We start from the raw sequence: 24,065 nt of genomic DNA, 5'->3' as shown, positions 1-24,065 counted from the left end.
TTTCAGAGAGTGTCAGAGAGTGTCAGAGAGTTTCAGAGAGTTTCAGAGAGGTTCAGAGAGTGTCACAGAGTGTCAGAGTGATTCAGAGAGATTCAGAGAGTGTCAGAGATTGTCAGAGAGTTTCAGACAGTTTCAGAGAGATTCAGAGAGTGTCAGAGAGTGTCACATAGTGTCATAGAGTTGCAGAGTGTGTCAGAGAGTGTCCGAGAGTTTCAGAAAGAGTCAGATAGTGTCAGAGAGTTTCAGAGATCTTCAGAGAGTGTCTGAGAGTGACTGACAGTGCCAGAGATTGTCAGAGAGTTTCAGAGAGTGTCAGAGAGTGTCAAAGAGTTTCAGGGAGTTTCAGAGAGTGTCAGAGAGTGTCAGAGAGTTTCAGAGAGTTTCAGAGAGTTTCAGAGAGTGTCACAGAGTGTCAGAGTGATTCAGAGAGATTCAGAGAGTGTCAGAGATTGTCAGAGAGTTTCTGACAGTTTCAGAGAGATTCAGAGAGTGTCAGAGAGTGTCACATAGTGTCATAGAGTTGCAGAGTGTGTCAGAGAGTGTCCGAGAGTTTCAGAAAGAGTCAGATAGTGTCAGAGAGTTTCAGAGATCTTCAGAGAGTGTCTGAGAGTGACTGAGAGTGCCAGAGATTGTCAGAGAGTTTCAGAGAGTGTCAGAGAGTGTCAAAGAGTTTCAGGGAGTTTCAGAGTGTGTCAGAGAGTGTCAGAGAGTTTCAGAGAGTTTCAGAGAGCTTCAGAGAGTTTCAGAGAGTGTCAGAAAGTTTCAGAGAGTGTCAGAGAGTTTCAGAGAGTGTCACAGAGTGTCAAAGAGTGTCACAGAGTTTCAGAGAGTGTCACAGAGCGTCAGAGAGTGTCAAAGAGTGTCAAAGAGTTTCAGAGAGTGTCCGAGAGATTCAGAAAGTGTCAGATAGTGTCAGAGAGTTTCAGAAAGTGTCACAGAGTATCAGAGAGTGTCTGAGAGTGTCAGAGAGTGTCAGAGAGTTTCAGAGAGTGTCAGAGAGTGTCAGAGAGTGTCAGAGAGTTTCAGAGAGTTTCAGAGAGTGTCAGAGAGTGTCAGAGAGTTTCAGAGAGTTTCAGAGAGTTTCAGAGAGTGTCACAGAGTGTCAGAGTGATTCAGAGAGATTCAGAGAGTGTCAGAGATTGTCAGAGAGTTTCAGACAGTTTCAGAGAGTTTCAGAGAGTGTCAGAGAGTTTCAGAGAGAGTCAGTGAGTGTCAGAGAGTGTCAAAGTGTGTCACAGAGTTTCAGAGAGTGTCAGAGAGCGTCAGATAGTGTCAGAGAGTTTCAGAGAGGGTCAGAGTGTTTCAGAGACTTTCTGAGAGTGTCAGAGAGTTCCAGAGAGTTTCTGAGAGTTTCTGAGTGTGTCGGAGTGTGTCTGAGAGAGTCAGAGAGTATCTGAGAGTGTCACAGATTGTCAGAGATTTTCAGAGAGTTTCAGAGATGTTCAGAGAGTGTCAGAGAGTGTCAGAAAGTTTCAGAGAGAGTCAGAGAGTGTCAGGGACTTTCAGAGAGTTTCAGAGAGTGTCACAGAGTGTCAGAGCATTTCAGAGAGATTCAGAGAGTGTCAGAGAGTGTCACATAGTGTCATAGAGTTGCAGAGTGTGTCAGAGAGTGTCCGAGAGTTTCAGAAAGAGTCAGATAGTGTCAGAGAGTTTCAGAGATCTTCAGAGAGTGTCTGAGAGTGACTGAGAGTGCCAGAGATTGTCAGAGAGTTTCAGAGAGTGTCAGAGAGTGTCAAAGAGTTTCAGGGAGTTTCAGAGAGTGTCAGAGAGTGTCAGAGAGTTTCAGAGAGTTTCAGAGAGCTTCAGAGAGTTTCAGAGAGTGTCAGAAAGTTTCAGAGAGTGTCAGAGAGTTTCAGAGAGTGTCACAGAGTGTCAAAGAGTGTCACAGAGTTTCAGAGAGTGTCACAGAGCGTCAGAGAGTGTCAAAGAGTGTCAAAGAGTTTCAGAGAGTGTCAGAGAGTTTCAGAGACTTTCTGAAAGTGTCAGAGAGTTCCAGAGAGTTTCTGAGAGTTTCTGAGTGTGTCGGAGTGTGGCTGAGTGGGTCAGAGCGTACCTGAGAGTGTCACAGATTGTCAGAGATTTTCAGAGAGTTTCAGAGATGTTCAGAGAGTGTCAGAGAGTGTCAGAAAGTTTCAGAGAGATTCAGAGAGTGTCAGGGAGTTTCAGAAAGTGTCAGAGAGTGTCAGAGAGTGTCTGAGAGTGTCAGAGAGTGTCAGAGTTTTTCAGAGAGTGTCACAGAGTTTCAGAGAGTGTCAGAGATTTTCACAGAGTGCCAGAGATCTTCAGAGAGTGTCAGAGAGTGCCAGAAAGCTTCAGAGAGTGTCACAGAGTGTCGGAGAGTTTCAGAGAGATTCAGAGAGTGTCCGAGAGATTCAGAAAATGTCAGATTGTGTCAGAGAGTTTCAGAAAGTGTCACAGAGTATCAGAGAGTGTCTGAGAGTGTCAGAGAGTGTCAGAGAGTTTCAGAGAGTGTCAGAGAGTGTCAGAGAGTTTCAGAGAATTTCAGAGAGTGCCAGACAGTTTCAGAGAGTTTCAGAGAGTGTCAGAGAGTTTCAGAGAGAGTCAGTGATTATCAGAGAGTGTCAAAGAGTGTCACAGAGTTTCAGAGAGTGTCAGAGAGCGTCAGAGAGTGTCAGAGAGTTTCAGAGAGTGTCAGACAGTTTCAGAGAGTTTCTGAGAGTGTCAGAGAGTGCCTGAGAGTGTCAGAGATTTTCAGAGAGTTTCAGAGATGTTCAGAGAGTGTCAGAGGATGTCTGAGAGTGTTACAGAGTGTCAGAGTCTTGCAGAGAGTGTCACAGAGTTTCAGAGAGTGTCAGAGATTTTCAGAGAGTGTCACAGAGTGTCACAGAGTGTCATAGAGTTGCAGAGTGTGTCAGAGAGTGTGCGAGAGTTTCAGAAAGAGTCAGATAGTGTCAGAGAGTTTCAGAAAGTGTCAGAGAGTGTCAGAGAGTGTCTGAGAGTGTCAGAGAGTGTCAGAGTTTTTCAGAGAGTGTCACAGAGTTTCAGAGAGTGTCAGAGATTTTCACAGAGTGCCAGAGATCTTCAGAGAGTGTCAGAGAGTGCCAGAAAGCTTCAGAGAGTGTCACAGAGTGTCGGAGAGTTTCAGAGAGATTCAGAGAGTGTCCGAGAGATTCAGAAAGTGTCAGATAGTGTCAGAGAGTTTCAGAAAGTGTCACAGAGTATCAGAGAGTGTCTGAGAGTGTCAGAGAGTGTCAGAGAGTTTCAGAGAGTGTCAGAGAGTGTCAGAGAGTGTCAGAGAGTTTCAGAGAGTTTCAGAGAGTGTCAGAGAGTGTCAGAGAGTTTCAGAGAGTTTCAGAGAGGTTCAGAGAGTGTCACAGAGTGTCAGAGTGATTCAGAGAGATTCAGAGAGTGTCAGAGATTGTCAGAGAGTTTCAGACAGTTTCAGAGAGATTCAGAGAGTGTCAGAGAGTGTCACATAGTGTCATAGAGTTGCAGAGTGTGTCAGAGAGTGTCCGAGAGTTTCAGAAAGAGTCAGATAGTGTCAGAGAGTTTCAGAGATCTTCAGAGAGTGTCTGAGAGTGACTGACAGTGCCAGAGATTGTCAGAGAGTTTCAGAGAGTGTCAGAGAGTGTCAAAGAGTTTCAGGGAGTTTCAGAGAGTGTCAGAGAGTGTCAGAGAGTTTCAGAGAGTTTCAGAGAGTTTCAGAGAGTGTCACAGAGTGTCAGAGTGATTCAGAGAGATTCAGAGAGTGTCAGAGATTGTCAGAGAGTTTCTGACAGTTTCAGAGAGATTCAGAGAGTGTCAGAGAGTGTCACATAGTGTCATAGAGTTGCAGAGTGTGTCAGAGAGTGTCCGAGAGTTTCAGAAAGAGTCAGATAGTGTCAGAGAGTTTCAGAGATCTTCAGAGAGTGTCTGAGAGTGACTGAGAGTGCCAGAGATTGTCAGAGAGTTTCAGAGAGTGTCAGAGAGTGTCAAAGAGTTTCAGGGAGTTTCAGAGTGTGTCAGAGAGTGTCAGAGAGTTTCAGAGAGTTTCAGAGAGCTTCAGAGAGTTTCAGAGAGTGTCAGAAAGTTTCAGAGAGTGTCAGAGAGTTTCAGAGAGTGTCACAGAGTGTCAAAGAGTGTCACAGAGTTTCAGAGAGTGTCACAGAGCGTCAGAGAGTGTCAAAGAGTGTCAAAGAGTTTCAGAGAGTGTCCGAGAGATTCAGAAAGTGTCAGATAGTGTCAGAGAGTTTCAGAAAGTGTCACAGAGTATCAGAGAGTGTCTGAGAGTGTCAGAGAGTGTCAGAGAGTTTCAGAGAGTGTCAGAGAGTGTCAGAGAGTGTCAGAGAGTTTCAGAGAGTTTCAGAGAGTGTCAGAGAGTGTCAGAGAGTTTCAGAGAGTTTCAGAGAGTTTCAGAGAGTGTCACAGAGTGTCAGAGTGATTCAGAGAGATTCAGAGAGTGTCAGAGATTGTCAGAGAGTTTCAGACAGTTTCAGAGAGTTTCAGAGAGTGTCAGAGAGTTTCAGAGAGAGTCAGTGAGTGTCAGAGAGTGTCAAAGTGTGTCACAGAGTTTCAGAGAGTGTCAGAGAGCGTCAGATAGTGTCAGAGAGTTTCAGAGAGGGTCAGAGTGTTTCAGAGACTTTCTGAGAGTGTCAGAGAGTTCCAGAGAGTTTCTGAGAGTTTCTGAGTGTGTCGGAGTGTGTCTGAGAGAGTCAGAGAGTATCTGAGAGTGTCACAGATTGTCAGAGATTTTCAGAGAGTTTCAGAGATGTTCAGAGAGTGTCAGAGAGTGTCAGAAAGTTTCAGAGAGAGTCAGAGAGTGTCAGGGACTTTCAGAGAGTTTCAGAGAGTGTCACAGAGTGTCAGAGCATTTCAGAGAGATTCAGAGAGTGTCAGAGAGTGTCACATAGTGTCATAGAGTTGCAGAGTGTGTCAGAGAGTGTCCGAGAGTTTCAGAAAGAGTCAGATAGTGTCAGAGAGTTTCAGAGATCTTCAGAGAGTGTCTGAGAGTGACTGAGAGTGCCAGAGATTGTCAGAGAGTTTCAGAGAGTGTCAGAGAGTGTCAAAGAGTTTCAGGGAGTTTCAGAGAGTGTCAGAGAGTGTCAGAGAGTTTCAGAGAGTTTCAGAGAGCTTCAGAGAGTTTCAGAGAGTGTCAGAAAGTTTCAGAGAGTGTCAGAGAGTTTCAGAGAGTGTCACAGAGTGTCAAAGAGTGTCACAGAGTTTCAGAGAGTGTCACAGAGCGTCAGAGAGTGTCAAAGAGTGTCAAAGAGTTTCAGAGAGTGTCAGAGAGTTTCAGAGACTTTCTGAAAGTGTCAGAGAGTTCCAGAGAGTTTCTGAGAGTTTCTGAGTGTGTCGGAGTGTGGCTGAGTGGGTCAGAGCGTACCTGAGAGTGTCACAGATTGTCAGAGATTTTCAGAGAGTTTCAGAGATGTTCAGACAGTGTCAGAGAGTGTCAGAAAGTTTCAGAGAGATTCAGAGAGTGTCAGGGAGTTTCAGAAAGTGTCAGAGAGTGTCAGAGAGTGTCTGAGAGTGTCAGAGAGTGTCAGAGTTTTTCAGAGAGTGTCACAGAGTTTCAGAGAGTGTCAGAGATTTTCACAGAGTGCCAGAGATCTTCAGAGAGTGTCAGAGAGTGCCAGAAAGCTTCAGAGAGTGTCACAGAGTGTCGGAGAGTTTCAGAGAGATTCAGAGAGTGTCCGAGAGATTCAGAAAATGTCAGATTGTGTCAGAGAGTTTCAGAAAGTGTCACAGAGTATCAGAGAGTGTCTGAGAGTGTCAGAGAGTGTCAGAGAGTTTCAGAGAGTGTCAGAGAGTGTCAGAGAGTTTCAGAGAATTTCAGAGAGTGCCAGACAGTTTCAGAGAGTTTCAGAGAGTGTCAGAGAGTTTCAGAGAGAGTCAGTGATTATCAGAGAGTGTCAAAGAGTGTCACAGAGTTTCAGAGAGTGTCAGAGAGCGTCAGAGAGTGTCAGAGAGTTTCAGAGAGTGTCAGACAGTTTCAGAGAGTTTCTGAGAGTGTCAGAGAGTGCCTGAGAGTGTCAGAGATTTTCAGAGAGTTTCAGAGATGTTCAGAGAGTGTCAGAGGATGTCTGAGAGTGTTACAGAGTGTCAGAGTCTTGCAGAGAGTGTCACAGAGTTTCAGAGAGTGTCAGAGATTTTCAGAGAGTGTCACAGAGTGTCACAGAGTGTCATAGAGTTGCAGAGTGTGTCAGAGAGTGTGCGAGAGTTTCAGAAAGAGTCAGATAGTGTCAGAGAGTTTCAGAAAGTGTCAGAGAGTGTCAGAGAGTGTCTGAGAGTGTCAGAGAGTGACAGAGTTTTTCAGAGAGTGTCACAGAGTTTCAGAGAGTGTCAGAGATTTTCACAGAGTGCCAGAGATCTTCAGAGAGTGTCAGAGAGTGCCAGAAAGCTTCAGAGAGTGTCACAGAGTGTCGGAGAGTTTCAGAGAGATTCAGAGAGTGTCCGAGAGATTCAGAAAGTGTCAGATAGTGTCAGAGAGTTTCAGAAAGTGTCACAGAGTATCAGAGAGTGTCTGAGAGTGTCAGAGAGTGTCAGAGAGTTTCAGAGAGTGTCAGAGAGTGTCACAGAGTGTCAGAGAGTTTCAGAGAGTTTCAGAGAGTGTCAGAGAGTGTCAGAGAGTTTCAGAGAGTTTCAGAGAGTTTCAGAGAGTGTCACAGAGTGTCAGAGTGATTCAGAGAGATTCAGAGAGTGTCAGAGATTGTCAGAGAGTTTCAGACAGTTTCAGAGAGATTCAGAGAGTGTCAGAGAGTGTCACATAGTGTCATAGAGTTGCAGAGTGTGTCAGAGAGTGTCCGAGAGTTTCAGAAAGTGTCAGATAGTGTCAGAGAGTTTCAGAGATCTTCAGAGAGTGTCTGAGAGTGACTGAGAGTGCCAGAGATTGTCAGAGAGTTTCAGAGAGTGTCAGAAAGTGTCAAAGAGTTTCAGGGAGTTTCAGAGAGTGTCAGAGAGTGTCAGAGAGTTTCAGAGAGTTTCAGAGAGTTTCAGAGAGTGTCACAGAGTGTCAGAGTGATTCAGAGAGATTCAGAGAGTGTCAGAGATTGTCAGAGAGTTTCAGACAGTTTCAGAGAGATTCAGAGAGTGTCAGAGAGTGTCACATAGTGTCATAGAGTTGCAGAGTGTGTCAGAGAGTGTCCGAGAGTTTCAGAAAGAGTCAGATAGTGTCAGAGAGTTTCAGAGATCTTCAGAGAGTGTCTGAGAGTGACTGAGAGTGCCAGAGATTGTCAGAGAGTTTCAGAGAGTGTCAGAGAGTGTCAAAGAGTTTCAGGGAGTTTCAGAGAGTGTCAGAGAGTGTCAGAGAGTTTCAGAGAGTTTCAGAGAGTGTCAGAGAGTTTCAGAGAGTGTCACAGAGTGTCAAAGAGTGTCACAGAGTTTCAGAGAGTGTCACAGAGCGTCAGAGAGTGTCAAAGAGTGTCAAAGAGTTTCAGAGAGTGTCCGAGAGATTCAGAAAGTGTCAGATAGTGTCAGAGAGTTTCAGAAAGTGTCACAGAGTATCAGAGAGTGTCTGAGAGTGTCAGAGAATGTCAGAGAGTTTCAGAGAGTGTCAGAGAGTGTCAGAGAGTGTCAGAGAGTTTCAGAGAGTTTCAGAGAGTGTCAGAGAGTGTCAGAGAGTTTCAGAGAGTTTCAGAGAGTTTCAGAGAGTGTCACAGAGTGTCAGAGTGATTCAGAGAGATTCAGAGAGTGTCAGAGATTGTCAGAGAGTTTCAGACAGTTTCAGAGAGTTTCAGAGAGTGTCAGAGAGTTTCAGAGAGAGTCAGTGAGTGTCAGAGAGTGTCAAAGTGTGTCACAGAGTTTCAGAGAGTGTCAGAGAGCGTCAGATAGTGTCAGAGAGTTTCAGAGAGGGTCAGAGTGTTTCAGAGACTTTCTGAGAGTGTCAGAGAGTTCCAGAGAGTTTCTGAGAGTTTCTGAGTGTGTCGGAGTGTGTCTGAGAGAGTCAGAGAGTATCTGAGAGTGTCACAGATTGTCAGAGATTTTCAGAGAGTTTCAGAGATGTTCAGAGAGTGTCAGAGAGTGTCAGAAAGTTTCAGAGAGAGTCAGAGAGTGTCAGTGAGTGTCAGAGAGTTTCAGAGAGTGTCAGAGATTTTCAGAGAGGTTTAGAGATCTTCAGAGAGTGTCAGAGAGTGCCAGAATGTTTCAGAGAGTGTCACAGAGTATCGGAGAGTTTCAGAGAGATTCAGAGAGTGTCCGAGAGATTCAGAAAGTGTCAGATCGTGTCAGAGAGTTTCAGAAAGTGTCAGAGGGTGTCAGAGAGTGTCTGAGAGTGTCAGAGATTGTCAGAGAGTTTCAGAGAGTGTCAGAGAGTGTCAGAGAGTTTCAGAGAGTTTCAGAGAGTGTCAGAGAGTGTCAGAGAGCTTCAGACAGTGTCAGGGAGTGTCAGAGATTGTCAGAGAGTTTCAGATAGAGTCAGACGGTGTCTGAGATTGTCAAAGAGTGTCAAAGAGTTTCAGAGAGTGTCACAGAGTGTCAGAGAGTTTCAGAGAGTGTCATGGAGTTTCAGAGAGTGTCAGAGAGTGTCAGAAAGTTTCAGAGAGAGTCAGAGAGTGTCAGGGTGTTTCAGAGAGTTTCAGAGAGTGTCACAGAGTGTCAGAGCTTTTCAGAGAGATGCAGAGAGTGTCAGAGAGTGTCACAGAGTGTCATAGAGTTGCAGAGTGTGTCAGAGAGTGTCCGAGAGTTTCAGAGAGTTTCAGAGAGTTTCAGAGAGTGTCATAGAGTTTCAGAGAGTCTCAGATGGTGTCAGAGAGTGTCATAGAGTGTCTGAGAGTGTCTGAGAGTTTCAGAGAGTGTCAGAGAGTGTCAGAGAGTTTCTGAGAGCTTCTGAGAGTTTCTGAGAGTGTCGGAGAGTTACAAAGAGTTTCAGAGAGTTTCAGAGAGTGTCCGAGAGTTTCACAGAGTTTCAGAGGGTGTCACAGAGTGTCAGAGAGTTTCAGAAAGCTTCAGATAGTGACAGGGAGTGTCAGGGAGTGTCAGAGAGTTTCAGAGTGTTTCAGAGAGAGTCAGACAGTGTCTGAGAGTGTCAAAGAGTGTGAAACAGTTTCAGAGAGAGTCAGAGATGTCAGAGGGGTTCAGAGAGTATCAGAGAGTTTCAGAGAATGTCTGAGAGTGTCAGAGAGTGCCTGAGAGTTTCTGACAGTTTCTGAGTGTGCCGGAGAGTGTCAGAGAGTCTCAGAGTGTTTCAGAGAGTGTCAGAGTTTCAGAGAGTGTCAGAGATTTTCAGAGAGTTTCAGAGATCTTCAGAGAATGTCAGTGAGTGCCACAGAGTGTCAGTGAGTGTCAGAGAGTTTCAGAGAGTGTCAGAGATTTTCAAAGAGTTTCAGAGATCTTCAGAGAGTGTCAGAGTGTGCCAGAAAGTTTCAGAGAGTGTCACTGAGTGTCGGCGATTTTCAGAGAGATTCAGAGAGTGTCCGAGAGATTCAGAAAGTTTCAGATAGTGTCAGAGAGTTTCAGAGATCTTCAGAGAGTGTCTGAGAGTGTCTGAGAGTGCCAGAGATTGTCAGAGAGTTTCAGAGAGTGTCAGAGAGTGTCAGAGAGTTTCAGAGAGTTTCAGAGAGTATCAGAGAGTGTCAGAGAGTTTCAGAGAGTTTCAGAGAGCTTCAGAGAGTTTCAGAGAGTGTCAGAAAGTTTCAGAGAGTGTCAGAGAGTTTCAGAGAATGTCACAGAGTGTCAGAGTGATTCAGAGAGATTCAGAGAGTGTCAGAGATTGTCAGAGAGTATCAGACAGTTTCAGAGAGTTTCAGAGAGTGTCAGAGAGTTTCAGAGAGAGTCAGTGAGTGTCAGAGAGTGTCAAAGAGTGTCACAGAGTTTCAGAGAGTGTCAGAGAGCGTCAGAGAGTGTCAGAGAGTTTCAGAGAGTGTCAGAGTGTGTCTGAGAGTCAGAGAGTATCTGAGAGTGTCACAGAGTGTCGGAGAGGGTCAGAGATTTTCAGAGAGTTTCAGAGATGTTCAGAGAGTGTCAGAGAGTGTCAGAAAGTTTAAGAGAGAGTCAGAGAGTGTCAGGGAGTTTCAGAGAGTGTCACAGAGTGTCACAGAGTGTCAGAGCTTTTCAGAGAGATTCAGAGAGTGTCAGAGAGTGTCACAGAATGTCATGTAGTTGCAGAGTGTGTCAGAGAGTGTCCGAGAGTTTCAGAAAGAGTCAGATAGTGTCAGAGAGTTTCAGAAAGTGTCAGAGAGTGTCAGAGAGTGTCAGAGAGCTTCAGACAGTGTCAGGGAGTGTCAGAGATTGTCAGAGAGTTTCAGATAGAGTCAGACAGTGTCTGAGATTGTCAAAGAGTGTCAAAGAGTTTCAGAGAGTGTCAGAGAGTGTCAGAGAGTTTCAGAGAGTGTCATGGAGTTTCAGAGAGTGTCAGAGAGTGTCAGAAAGTTTCAGAGAGAGTCAGAGAGTGTCAGGGTGTTTCAGAGAGTTTCAGAGAGTGTCACAGAGTGTCAGAGCTTTTCAGAGAGATTTAGAGAGTGTCAGAGAGTGTCACAGAGTGTCATAGAGTTGCAGAGTGTGTCAGAGAGTGTCCGAGAGTTTCAGAGAGTTTCAGAGAGTGTCAGAGAGTTTCAGAGAGTCTCAGATAGTGTCAGAGAGTGTCTGAGAGTGTGAGAGAGTGTCAGAGTCTTTCAGAGAGTGTCACAGAGTTTCAAAGAGTGTCAGAGATTTTCAGAGAGTGCCAGAGATCTTCAGAGAGTGTCAGAGAGTGCCAGAAAGTTTCAGAGAGTGTCACAGAGTGTCGGAGAGTTTCAGAGAGATTCAGAGAGTGTCCGAGAGATTCAGAAAGTGTCAGATAGTGTCAGAGAGTTTCAGAAAGTGTCACAGAGTGTCAGAGAGTGTCTGAGAGTGTCGGAGAGTGTCAGAGCGTTTCAGAGAGTGTCAGAGAGTGTCAGAGAGTTTCAGAGAGTTTCAGAGAGTGTCAGAGAGTTTCAGAGAGTCTCAGATAGTGTCAGAGAGTGTCAGAGAGTGTCAGAGAGTGTCTGAGAGTTTCAGAGAGTGTCAGAGAGTGTCAGAGAGTTTCAGAGAGCTTCTGAGAGTTTCTGAGAGTGTCAGAGAGTTACAAAGTGTTTCAGAGAGTTTCAGAGAGTGTCAGAAAGTTTCAGAGAGTGTCCGAGAGTGTCAGAGAGTTTCAGAGGGTGTCACAGAGTGTCAGAGAGTTTCAGAAAGCTTCAGAGAGTGTCAGGGAGTGTCAGAGAGTGTCAGAGAGTTTCAGAGAGTTTCAGAGAGAGTCAGACAGTGTCTGAGAGTGTCAAAGAGTGTCAAAGATTTTCAGAGAGTGTCAGAGAGTGTCAGAGGGTTTCAGAGAGCTTCTGAGAGTTTCTGAGAGTGTCAGAGAGTTACAAAGAGTTTCAGATAGTTTCAGAGAGTGTCAGAAAGTTTCAGAGAGTGTCCGAGAGTTTCAGAGAGTTTCAGAGGGTGTCACAGAGTGTCAGAGAGTTTCAGAAAGCTTCAGAGAGTGTCAGGGAGTGTCAGAGAGTTTCAGAGTGTTTCAGAGAGAGTCAGACAGTGTCTGAGAGTGTCAAAGAGTGTCAAAGAGTTTCAGAGAGTGTCAGAGAGTGTCAGAGGGTTTCAGAGAGTGTCAGAGAGTTTCAGAGAATTTCTGAGAGTGTCAGAGAGTGCCTGAGAGTTTCTGACAGTTTCTGAGTGTGCCGGAGAGTGTCAGAGAGTCTCAGAGTGTTTCAGAGAGTGTCACAGTTTCAGAGAGTGTCAGAGATTTTCAGAGAGTGTCAGAGATTTTCAGAGAGTTTCAGAGATCTTCAGAGAGTGTCAGAGAGTGCCAGAAAGTTTCAGAGGATGTCACAGAGTGTCGGCGATATTCAGAGAGATTCAGAGAGTGTCCGAGAGATTCAGAAAGTGTCAGATATTGTCAGAGAGTTTCAGAATGTGTCAGAGAGTGTCAGAGATTGTCTGAGAGTGTCAGAGATTGTCAGAGAGTTTCAGAGAGTGTCAGAGAGTGTCAGAGAGTTTCAGAGAGTTTCAGAGAGTGTCAGAGAGTGTCAGAGAGCTTCAGACAGTGTCAGGGAGTGTCAGAGATTGTCAGAGAGTTTCAGATAGAGTCAGACAGTGTCTGAGATTGTCAAAGAGTGTCAAAGAGTTTCAGAGAGTGTCAGAGAGTGTCAGAGAGTGTCATGGAGTTTCAGAGAGTGTCAGAGAGTGTCAGAAAGTTTCAGAGAGAGTCAGAGAGTGTCAGGGTGTTTCAGAGAGTTTCAGAGAGTGTCACAGAGTGTCAGAGCTTTTCAGAGAGATTCAGAGAGTGTCAGAGAGTGTCACAGAGTGTCATAGAGTTGCAGAGTGTGTCAGAGAGTGTCCGAGAGTTTCAGAGAGTTTCAGAGAGTGTCAGAGAGTTTCAGAGAGTCTCAGATAGTGTCAGAGAGTGTCTGAGAGTGTGAGAGAGTGTCAGAGTCTTTCAGAGAGTGTCCAAGAGTTTCAGAGAGTGTCAGAGAGTGTCAGAGGGTTTCAGAGAGTGCCAGAGAGTTTCAGAGAATTTCTGAGAGTGTCAGAGAGTGCCTGAGAGTTTCTGACAGTTTCTGAGTGTGCCGGAGAGTGTCAGAGAGTCTCAGAGTGTTTCAGAGAGTGTCACAGTTTCAGAGAGTGTCAGAGATTTTCAGAGAGTTTCAGAGATCTTCAGAGAATGTCAGTGAGTGCCACAGAGTGTCAGTGAGTGTCAGAGAGTTTCAGAGAGTGTCAGAGATTTTCAGAGAGTTTCAGAGATCTTCAGAGAGTGTCAGAGAGTGCCAGAAAGTTTCAGAGGATGTCACAGAGTGTCGGCGATTTTCAGAGAGATTCAGAGAGTGTCCGAGAGATTCAGAAAGTGTCAGATATTGTCAGAGAGTTTCAGAATGTGTCAGTGAGTGTCAGAGATTGTCTGAGAGTGTCAGAGATTGTCAGAGAGTTTCAGAGAGTGTCAGAGAGTGTCAGAGAGTTTCAGAGAGTTTCAGAGAGTGTCAGCGAGTGTCAGAGAGCTTCAGACAGTGTCAGGGAGTGTCAGAGATTGTCAGAGAGTTTCAGACAGAGTCAGACAGTGTCTGAGATTGTCAAAGAGTGTCAAAGAGTTTCAGAGAGTGTCAGAGAGTGTCAGAGAGTGTCATGGAGTTTCAGAGAGTGTCAGAGAGTGTCAGAAAGTTTCAGAGAGAGTCAGAGAGTGTCAGGGTGTTTCAGAGACTTTCAGAGAGTGTCACAGAGTGTCAGAGCTTTTCAGAGAGATTCAGAGAGTGTCAGAGAGTGTCACAGAGTGTCATAGAGTTGCAGAGTGTGTCAGAGAGTGTCCGAGAGTTTCAGAAAGAGTCAGATAGTGTCAGAGAGTTTCAGAAAGTGTCAGAGAGTGTCAGAGGGTTTCAGAGAGTGCCAGAGAGTTTCAGAGAATTTCTGAGAGTGTCAGAGAGTGCCTGAGAGTTTCTGACAGTTTCTGAGTGTGCCGGAGAGTGTCAGAGAGTCTCAGAGTGTTTCAGAGAGTGTCACAGTTTCAGAGAGTGTCAGAGATTTTCAGAGAGTTTCAGAGATCTTCAGAGAATGTCAGTGAGTGCCACAGAGTGTCAGTGAGTGTCAGAGAGTTTCAGAGAGTGTCAGAGATTTTCAGAGAGTTTCAGAGATCTTCAGAGAGTGTCAGAGAGTGCCAGAAAGTTTCAGAGGATGTCACAGAGTGTCGGCGATTTTCAGAGAGATTCAGAGAGTGTCCGAGAGATTCAGAAAGTGTCAGATATTGTCAGAGAGTTTCAGAATGTGTCAGAGAGTGTCAGAGAGTTTCAGAGAGCTTCAGACAGTGTCAGGGAGTGTCAGAGATTGTCAGAGAGTTTCAGATAGAGTCAGACAGTGTCTGAGATTGTCAAAGAGTGTCAAAGAGTTTCAGAGAGTGTCAGAGAGTGTCAGAGAGTGTCATGGAGTTTCAGAGAGTGTCAGAGAGTGTCAGAAAGTTTCAGAGAGAGTCAGAGAGTGTCAGGGTGTTTCAGAGAGTTTCAGAGAGTGTCACAGAGTGTCAGAGCTTTTCAGAGAGATTCAGAGAGTGTCAGAGAGTGTCACAGAGTGTCATCGAGTTGCAGAGTGTGTCAGAGAGTGTCCGAGAGTTTCAGAGAGTTTCAGAGAGTGTCAGAGAGTTTCAGAGAGTCTCAGATAGTGTCAGAGAGTGTCTGAGAGTGTGAGAGAGTGTCAGAGTCTTTCAGAGAGTGTCAAAGAGTTTCAGAGAGTGTCAGAGAGTGTCAGAGGGTTTCAGAGAGTGTCAGAGAGTTTCAGAGAATTTCTGAGAGTGTCAGAGAGTGCCTGAGAGTTTCTGACAGTTTCTGAGTGTGCCGGAGAGTGTCAGAGAGTCTCAGAGTGTTTCAGAGAGTGTCACAGTTTCAGAGAGTGTCAGAGGTTTTCAGAGAGTTTCAGAGATCTTCAGAGAATGTCAGTGAGTGCCACAGAGTGTCAGTGAGTGTCAGAGAGTTTCAGAGAGTGTCAGAGATTTTCAGAGAGTTTCAGAGATCTTCAGAGAGTGTCAGAGAGTGCCAGAAAGTTTCAGAGGATGTCACAGAGTGTCGGCGATTTTCAGAGAGATTCAGAGAGTGTCCGAGAGATTCAGAAAGTGTCAGATATTGTCAGAGAGTTTCAGAATGTGTCAGAGAGTGTCAGAGATTGTCTGAGAGTGTCAGAGATTGTCAGAGAGTTTCAGAGAGTGTCAGAGAGTTTCAGAGAGTGTCAGAGAGTGTCAGAGAGCTTCAGACAGTGTCAGGGAGTGTCAGAGATTGTCAGAGAGTTTCAGATAGAGTCAGACAGTGTCTGAGATTGTCAAAGAGTGTCAAAGAGTTTCAGAGAGTGTCAGAGAGTGTCAGAGAGTGTCATGGAGTTTCAGAGAGTGTCAGAGAGTGTCAGAAAGTTTCAGAGAGAGTCAGAGAGTGTCAGGGTGTTTCAGAGAGTTTCAGAGAGTGTCACAGAGTGTCAGAGCTTTTCAGAGAGATTCAGAGAGTGTCAGAGAGTGTCAGAGAGTGTCACAGAGTGTCATAGAGTTGCAGAGTGTGTCAGAGAGTGTCCGAGAGTTTCATAGAGTTTCAGAGAGTGTCAGAGAGTTTCAGAGAGTCTCAGATAGTGTCAGAGAGTGTCTGAGAGTGTGAGAGAGTGTCAGAGTCTTTCAGAGAGTGTCACAGAGTTTCAGAGAGTGTCAGAGATTTTCAGAGAGTGCCAGAGATCTTCAGAGAGTGTCAGAGAGTGCCAGAAAGTTTCAGAGAGTGTCACAGAGTGTCGGAGAGTTTCAGAGAGATTCAGAGAGTGTCCGAGAGATTCAGAAAGTGTCAGATAGTGTCAGAGAGTTTCAGAAAGTGTCACAGAGTGTCAGAGAGTGTCTGAGAGTGTCGGAGAGTGTCAGAGCGTTTCAGAGAGTGTCAGAGAGTGTCAGAGAGTTTCAGAGAGTTTCAGAGAGTGTCAGAGAGTTTCAGAGAGTCTCAGATAGTGTCAGAGAGTGTCAGAGAGTGTCAGAGAGTGTCTGAGAGTTTCAGAGAGTGTCAGAGAGTGTCAGATAGTTTCAGAGAGCTTCTGAGAGTTTCTGAGAGTGTCAGAGAGTTACAAAGAGTTTCAGAGAGTTTCAGAGAGTGTCAGAAAATTTCAGAGAGTGTCCGAGAGTGTCAGAGAGTTTCAGAGGGTGTCACAGAGTGTCAGAGAGTTTCAGAAAGCTTCAGAGAGTGTCAGGGAGTGTCAGAGAGTGTCAGAGAGTTTCAGAGAGTTTCAGAGAGAGTCAGACAGTGTCTGAGAGTGTCAAAGAGTGTCAAAGATTTTCAGAGAGTGTCAGAGAGTGTCAGAGGGTTTCAGACAGTTTCTGAGTGTGTCGGAGAGTGTCAGAGAATTTCTGAGAGTGTCAGAGAGTGCCTGAGAGTTTCTGACAGTTTCTGAGTGTGCCGGAGAGTGTCAGAGTGTGTCAGAGTGTTTCAGAGAGTGTCACAGAGTTTCAGAGAGTGTCAGAGATTTTCAGAGAGTTTCAGAGATCTTCAGAGAGTGTCAGTGAGTGCCACAGAGTGTCAGTGAGTGTCAGAGAGTTCCAGAGAGTGTCAGAGATTTTCAGAGAGTTTCAGAGATCTTCAGAGAGTGTCAGAGAGTGCCAGAAAGTTTCAAAGAGAGTCACAGAGTGTCGGCGAGTTTCAGAGAGATTCGGAGAGTGTCCGAGAGATTCAGAAAGTGTCAGATAGTGTCAGAGAGTTTCAGAATGTGTCAGAGAGTGTCAGAGAGTGTCTGAGAGTGTCAGAGATTGTCAGAGAGTTTCAGAGAGTGTCACAGAGTGTCAGAGCTTTTCAGAGAGATTTAGAGAGTGTCAGAGAGTGTCACAGAGTGTCATAGAGTTGCAGAGTGTGTCAGAGAGTGTCCGAGAGTTTCAGAGAGTTTCAGAGAGTGTCAGAGAGTTTCAGAGAGTCTCAGATAGTGTCAGAGAGTGTCTGAGAGTGTGAGAGAGTGTCAGAGTCTTTCAGAGAGTGTCACAGAGTTTCAAAGAGTGTCAGAGATTTTCAGAGAGTGCCAGAGATCTTCAGAGAGTGTCAGAGAGTGCCAGAAAGTTTCAGAGAGTGTCACAGAGTGTCGGAGAGTTTCAGAGAGATTCAGAGAGTGTCCGAGAGATTCAGAAAGTGTCAGATAGTGTCAGAGAGTTTCAGAAAGTGTCACAGAGTGTCAGAGAGTGTCTGAGAGTGTCGGAGAGTGTCAGAGCGTTTCAGAGAGTGTCAGAGAGTGTCAGAGAGTTTCAGAGAGTTTCAGAGAGTGTCAGAGAGTTTCAGAGAGTCTCAGATAGTGTCAGAGAGTGTCAGAGTGTCAGAGAGTGTCTGAGAGTTTCAGAGAGTGTCAGAGAGTGTCAGAGAGTTTCAGAGAGCTTCTGAGAGTTTCTGAGAGTGTCAGAGAGTTACAAAGTGTTTCAGAGAGTTTCAGAGAGTGTCAGAAAGTTTCAGAGAGTGTCCGAGAGTGTCAGAGAGTTTCAGAGGGTGTCACAGAGTGTCAGAGAGTTTCAGAAAGCTTCAGAGAGTGTCAGGGAGTGTCAGAGAGTGTCAGAGAGTTTCAGAGAGTTTCAGAGAGAGTCAGACAGTGTCTGAGAGTGTCAAAGAGTGTCAAAGATTTTCAGAGAGTGTCAGAGAGTGTCAGAGGGTTTCAGAGAGCTTCTGAGAGTTTCTGAGAGTGTCAGAGAGTTACAAAGAGTTTCAGATAGTTTCAGAGAGTGTCAGAAAGTTTCAGAGAGTGTCCGAGAGTTTCAGAGAGTTTCAGAGGGTGTCACAGAGTGTCAGAGAGTTTCAGAAAGCTTCAGAGAGTGTCAGGGAGTGTCAGAGAGTTTCAGAGTGTTTCAGAGAGAGTCAGACAGTGTCTGAGAGTGTCAAAGAGTGTCAAAGAGTTTCAGAGAGTGTCAGAGAGTGTCAGAGGGTTTCAGAGAGTGTCAGAGAGTTTCAGAGAATTTCTGAGAGTGTCAGAGAGTGCCTGAGAGTTTCTGACAGTTTCTGAGTGTGCCGGAGAGTGTCAGAGAGTCTCAGAGTGTTTCAGAGAGTGTCACAGTTTCAGAGAGTGTCAGAGATTTTCAGAGAGTGTCAGAGATTTTCAGAGAGTTTCAGAGATCTTCAGAGAGTGTCAGAGAGTGCCAGAAAGTTTCAGAGGATGTCACAGAGTGTCGGCGATATTCAGAGAGATTCAGAGAGTGTCCGAGAGATTCAGAAAGTGTCAGATATTGTCAGAGAGTTTCAGAATGTGTCAGAGAGTGTCAGAGATTGTCTGAGAGTGTCAGAGATTGTCAGAGAGTTTCAGAGAGTGTCAGAGAGTGTCAGAGAGTTTCAGAGAGTTTCAGAGAGTGTCAGAGAGTGTCAGAGAGCTTCAGACAGTGTCAGGGAGTGTCAGAGATTGTCAGAGAGTTTCAGATAGAGTCAGACAGTGTCTGAGATTGTCAAAGAGTGTCAAAGAGTTTCAGAGAGTGTCAGAGAGTGTCAGAGAGTGTCATGGAGTTTCAGAGAGTGTCAGAGAGTGTCAGAAAGTTTCAGAGAGAGTCAGAGAGTGTCAGGGTGTTTCAGAGAGTTTCAGAGAGTGTCACAGAGTGTCAGAGCTTTTCAGAGAGATTCAGAGAGTGTCAGAGAGTGTCACAGAGTGTCATAGAGTTGCAGAGTGTGTCAGAGAGTGTCCGAGAGTTTCAGAGAGTTTCAGAGAGTGTCAGAGAGTTTCAGAGAGTCTCAGATAGTGTCAGAGAGTGTCTGAGAGTGTGAGAGAGTGTCAGAGTCTTTCAGAGAGTGTCAAAGAGTTTCAGAGAGTGTCAGAGAGTGTCAGAGGGTTTCAGAGAGTGCCAGAGAGTTTCAGAGAATTTCTGAGAGTGTCAGAGAGTGCCTGAGAGTTTCTGACAGTTTCTGAGTGTGCCGGAGAGTGTCAGAGAGTCTCAGAGTGTTTCAGAGAGTGTCACAGTTTCAGAGAGTGTCAGAGATTTTCAGAGAGTTTCAGAGATCTTCAGAGAATGTCAGTGAGTGCCACAGAGTGTCAGTGAGTGTCAGAGAGTTTCAGAGAGTGTCAGAGATTTTCAGAGAGTTTCAGAGATCTTCAGAGAGTGTCAGAGAGTGCCAGAAAGTTTCAGAGGATGTCACAGAGTGTCGGCGATTTTCAGAGAGATTCAGAGAGTGTCCGAGAGATTCAGAAAGTGTCAGATATTGTCAGAGAGTTTCAGAATGTGTCAGTGAGTGTCAGAGATTGTCTGAGAGTGTCAGAGATTGTCAGAGAGTTTCAGAGAGTGTCAGAGAGTGTCAGAGAGTTTCAGAGAGTTTCAGAGAGTGTCAGAGATTGTCAGAGAGTTTCAGATAGAGTCAGACAGTGTCTGAGATTGTCAAAGAGTGTCAAAGAGTTTCAGAGAGTGTCAGAGAGTGTCAGAGAGTGTCATGGAGTTTCAGAGAGTGTCAGAGAGTGTCAGAAAGTTTCAGAGAGAGTCAGAGAGTGTCAGGGTGTTTCAGAGAGTTTCAGAGAGTGTCACAGAGTGTCAGAGCTTTTCAGAGAGATTCAGAGAGTGTCAGAGAGTGTCACAGAGTGTCATAGAGTTGCAGAGTGTGTCAGAGAGTGTCCGAGAGTTTCAGAAAGAGTCAGATAGTGTCAGAGAGTTTCAGAAAGTGTCAGAGAGTGTCAGAGGGTTTCAGAGAGTGCCAGAGAGTTTCAGAGAATTTCTGAGAGTGTCAGAGAGTGCCTGAGAGTTTCTGACAGTTTCTGAGTGTGCCGGAGAGTGTCAGAGAGTCTCAGAGTGTTTCAGAGAGTGTCACAGTTTCAGAGAGTGTCAGAGATTTTCAGAGAGTTTCAGAGATCTTCAGAGAATGTCAGTGAGTGCCACAGAGTGTCAGTGAGTGTCAGAGAGTTTCAGAGAGTGTCAGAGATTTTCAGAGAGTTTCAGAGATCTTCAGAGAGTGTCAGAGAGTGCCAGAAAGTTTCAGAGGATGTCACAGAGTGTCGGCGATTTTCAGAGAGATTCAGAGAGTGTCCGAGAGATTCAGAAAGTGTCAGATATTGTCAGAGAGTTTCAGAATGTGTCAGAGAGTGTCAGAGAGTTTCAGAGAGCTTCAGACAGTGTCAGGGAGTGTCAGAGATTGTCAGAGAGTTTCAGATAGAGTCAGACAGTGTCTGAGATTGTCAAAGAGTGTCAAAGAGTTTCAGAGAGTGTCAGAGAGTGTCAGAGAGTGTCATGGAGTTTCAGAGAGTGTCAGAGAGTGTCAGAAAGTTTCAGAGAGAGTCAGAGAGTGTCAGGGTGTTTCAGAGAGTTTCAGAGAGTGTCACAGAGTGTCAGAGCTTTTCAGAGAGATTCAGAGAGTGTCAGAGAGTGTCACAGAGTGTCATCGAGTTGCAGAGTGTGTCAGAGAGTGTCCGAGAGTTTCAGAGAGTTTCAGAGAGTGTCAGAGAGTTTCAGAGAGTCTCAGATAGTGTCAGAGAGTGTCTGAGAGTGTGAGAGAGTGTCAGAGTCTTTCAGAGAGTGTCAAAGAGTTTCAGAGAGTGTCAGAGAGTGTCAGAGGGTTTCAGAGAGTGTCAGAGAGTTTCAGAGAATTTCTGAGAGTGTCAGAGAGTGCCTGAGAGTTTCTGACAGTTTCTGAGTGTGCCGGAGAGTGTCAGAGAGTCTCAGAGTGTTTCAGAGAGTGTCACAGTTTCAGAGAGTGTCAGAGGTTTTCAGAGAGTTTCAGAGATCTTCAGAGAATGTCAGTGAGTGCCACAGAGTGTCAGTGAGTGTCAGAGAGTTTCAGAGAGTGTCAGAGATTTTCAGAGAGTTTCAGAGATCTTCAGAGAGTGTCAGAGAGTGCCAGAAAGTTTCAGAGGATGTCACAGAGTGTCGGCGATTTTCAGAGAGATTCAGAGAGTGTCCGAGAGATTCAGAAAGTGTCAGATATTGTCAGAGAGTTTCAGAATGTGTCAGAGAGTGTCAGAGATTGTCTGAGAGTGTCAGAGATTGTCAGAGAGTTTCAGAGAGTGTCAGAGAGTTTCAGAGAGTGTCAGAGAGTGTCAGAGAGCTTCAGACAGTGTCAGGGAGTGTCAGAGATTGTCAGAGAGTTTCAGATAGAGTCAGACAGTGTCTGAGATTGTCAAAGAGTGTCAAAGAGTTTCAGAGAGTGTCAGAGAGTGTCAGAGAGTGTCATGGAGTTTCAGAGAGTGTCAGAGAGTGTCAGAAAGTTTCAGAGAGAGTCAGAGAGTGTCAGGGTGTTTCAGAGAGTTTCAGAGAGTGTCACAGAGTGTCAGAGCTTTTCAGAGAGATTCAGAGAGTGTCAGAGAGTGTCAGAGAGTGTCACAGAGTGTCATAGAGTTGCAGAGTGTGTCAGAGAGTGTCCGAGAGTTTCATAGAGTTTCAGAGAGTGTCAGAGAGTTTCAGAGAGTCTCAGATAGTGTCAGAGAGTGTCTGAGAGTGTGAGAGAGTGTCAGAGTCTTTCAGAGAGTGTCACAGAGTTTCAGAGAGTGTCAGAGATTTTCAGAGAGTGCCAGAGATCTTCAGAGAGTGTCAGAGAGTGCCAGAAAGTTTCAGAGAGTGTCACAGAGTGTCGGAGAGTTTCAGAGAGATTCAGAGAGTGTCCGAGAGATTCAGAAAGTGTCAGATAGTGTCAGAGAGTTTCAGAAAGTGTCACAGAGTGTCAGAGAGTGTCTGAGAGTGTCGGAGAGTGTCAGAGCGTTTCAGAGAGTGTCAGAGAGTGTCAGAGAGTTTCAGAGAGTTTCAGAGAGTGTCAGAGAGTTTCAGAGAGTCTCAGATAGTGTCAGAGAGTGTCAGAGAGTGTCAGAGAGTGTCTGAGAGTTTCAGAGAGTGTCAGAGAGTGTCAGATAGTTTCAGAGAGCTTCTGAGAGTTTCTGAGAGTGTCAGAGAGTTACAAAGAGTTTCAGAGAGTTTCAGAGAGTGTCAGAAAATTTCAGAGAGTGTCCGAGAGTGTCAGAGAGTTTCAGAGGGTGTCACAGAGTGTCAGAGAGTTTCAGAAAGCTTCAGAGAGTGTCAGGGAGTGTCAGAGAGTGTCAGAGAGTTTCAGAGAGTTTCAGAGAGAGTCAGACAGTGTCTGAGAGTGTCAAAGAGTGTCAAAGATTTTCAGAGAGTGTCAGAGAGTGTCAGAGGGTTTCAGACAGTTTCTGAGTGTGTCGGAGAGTGTCAGAGAATTTCTGAGAGTGTCAGAGAGTGCCTGAGAGTTTCTGACAGTTTCTGAGTGTGCCGGAGAGTGTCAGAGTGTGTCAGAGTGTTTCAGAGAGTGTCACAGAGTTTCAGAGAGTGTCAGAGATTTTCAGAGAGTTTCAGAGATCTTCAGAGAGTGTCAGTGAGTGCCACAGAGTGTCAGTGAGTGTCAGAGAGTTCCAGAGAGTGTCAGAGATTTTCAGAGAGTTTCAGAGATCTTCAGAGAGTGTCAGAGAGTGCCAGAAAGTTTCAAAGAGAGTCACAGAGTGTCGGCGAGTTTCAGAGAGATTCGGAGAGTGTCCGAGAGATTCAGAAAGTGTCAGATAGTGTCAGAGAGTTTCAGAATGTGTCAGAGAGTGTCAGAGAGTGTCTGAGAGTGTCAGAGATTGTCAGAGAGTTTCAGAGAGTGTCAGAGAGTGTCAGAGAGTTTCAGAGAGTTTCAGAGTGTGTCAGAGAGTGTCTGAGAGATTCAGAAAGTGTCAGATAGTGTCAGAGAGTTTCAGAATGTGTCAGAGAGTGTCAGAGAGTGTCTGAGAGTGTCAGAGATTGTCAGAGAGTTTCAGAGAGTGTCAGAGAGTGTCAGAGAGTTTCAGAGAGTTTCAGAGTGTGTCAGAGAGTGTCAGTGAGCTTCAGAAAGTGTCAGAGAGTTTCATATAGAGTCAGACAGTGTCTGAGATTGTCAAAGAGTGTCAAAGAGTTTCAGAGAGTGTCAGAGAGTGTCAGAGAGTTTCAGAGAGTGTCAGTGAGTGTCAGAGAGTGTCAGAGAGTTTCAGAGAGAGTCAGACAGTGTCTGAGAGTGTCAAAGAGTGTCAAAGAGTTTCAGAGGGTGTCAGAGAGTGTCAGAGAGTGTCAGAGAGTTTCAGAGAGTGTCAAAGAGTTTCTGAGAGTGTCAGAGAGTGCCAGAGAGTTTCTGAGAGTTTCTGAGTGTGTCGAAGTCTGTCTGCGGGAGTCGGACAGTATCTGAACGTGTCACAGAGTGTCAGAGAGTGTCAGAGATTTTCGGAGAGTTTCAGAGATGTTCAGAGAGTGTCAGAGAGTGTCAGGGAGTTTCAGAGAGTTACAGAGTGTCACAGAGTGTCAGAGAGTTTCAGAGAGTTTCAGAGAGTGTCAGAGAGTTTCAGAGAGTGTCAGAAAGTTTCAGAGAGTGTCAGAGAGTTTCAGAAAGTGTCACAGAGTGTCAGAGTGATTCAGAGAGATTCAGAGAGTGTCAGAGATTGTCAGAGAGTTTCAGAGTGTGTCAGAGAGTGTCAGAGAGATTCAGAGAGTTTTAGAGAGTCTCGGAGAGTGTCAGAGAGCTTCAGACAGTGTCAGGGAGTGTCAGAGAGTGTCAGAGCGTTTCAGAGAGAGTCAGACAGTGTCACAGAGTGTCAAAGAGTGTCAAGGAGTTCCAGAGAGTGTCAGAGAGTGTCAGAGAGTGTCAGAGAGTATCAGAGAGTGTCAAAGAGTTTCAGAGAGGTTCTGAGAGTGTCAGAGAGTGCCAGAGAGTTTCTGAGAGTTTCTGAGATGTTCAGAGAGTGTCAGAGAGTGTCAGGGAGTTTCAGAGAGTTACAGAGTGTCACAGAGTGTCAGAGAGTTCCAGAGAGTGTCAGAGAGTGTCAGAGAGTTTCAGAGAGTTTCAGAGAGCTTCAGAGAGTTTCAGAGAGTGTCAGAATGTTTCAGAGAGTGTCAGAGAGTTTAAGAGAGTGTCACAGAGTGTCAGAGTGATTCAGAGAGATTCAGAGAGTGTCAGAGATTGTCAGAGAGTTTCAGACAGTTTCAGAGAGTTTCAGAGAGTGTCAGAGAGTTTCAGAGAGAGTCAGTGAGTGTCAGAGAGTGTCAAAGAGTGTCACAGAGTTTCAGAGAGTGTCAGAGAGCGTCAGAGAGTGTCAGAGAGTTTCAGAGAGTGTCAGAGTGTTTCAGAGACTTTCTGAGAGTGTCAGAGAGTTCCAGAGTGTTTCTGAGAGTTTCTGAGTGTGTCGGAGTGTGTCTGAGAGAGTCAGAGAGTATCTGAGAGTGTCACAGAGTGTCAGAGAGTGTCAGAGATTTTCAGAGAGTTTCAGAGATGTTCAGAGAGTGTCAGAGAGTGTCAGAAAGTTTCAGAGAGAGTCAGACAGTGTCAGGGAGTTTCAGAGAGTTTCAGAGAGTGTCACAGAGTGTCGGAGCTTTTCAGAGAGATTCAGAGAGTGTCAGAGAGTGTCACAGAGTGTCATAGAGTTGCAGTGTGTGTCAGAGAGTGTCTGAGAGTTTCAGAAAGAGTCAGATAGTGTCAGATAGTTTCAGAAAGTGTCAGAGAGTGTCAGAGAGTGTCTGAGTGTGTCAGAGAGTGTCAGAGAGAGTCAGAGAGTGTCAGGGAGTTTCAGAGAGTTTCACAGAGTGTCACAGAGTGTCAGAGCATTTCAGAGAGATTCAGAGAGTGTCAGAGAGTGTCGCAGAATGTCATAGAGTTGCAGAGTGTGTCAGAGAGTGTCCGAGAGTTTCAGAAAGAGTCAGATGGTGTCAGAGAGTTTCAGAAAGTGTCAGAGAGTGTCAGAAAGTGTCTGAGAGTGTCAGAGAGTGTCAGAGAGTTTCAGAGAGTGTCAGAGAGTGTCAGAGAGTT

The sequence above is a fragment of the Heterodontus francisci genome, chromosome 22 (genome assembly GCF_036365525.1).
Source record: "Heterodontus francisci isolate sHetFra1 chromosome 22, sHetFra1.hap1, whole genome shotgun sequence".
Classification (NCBI taxonomy): Eukaryota; Metazoa; Chordata; class Chondrichthyes; order Heterodontiformes; family Heterodontidae; genus Heterodontus; species Heterodontus francisci.
This window is presented reverse-complemented; position numbering follows the sequence as displayed.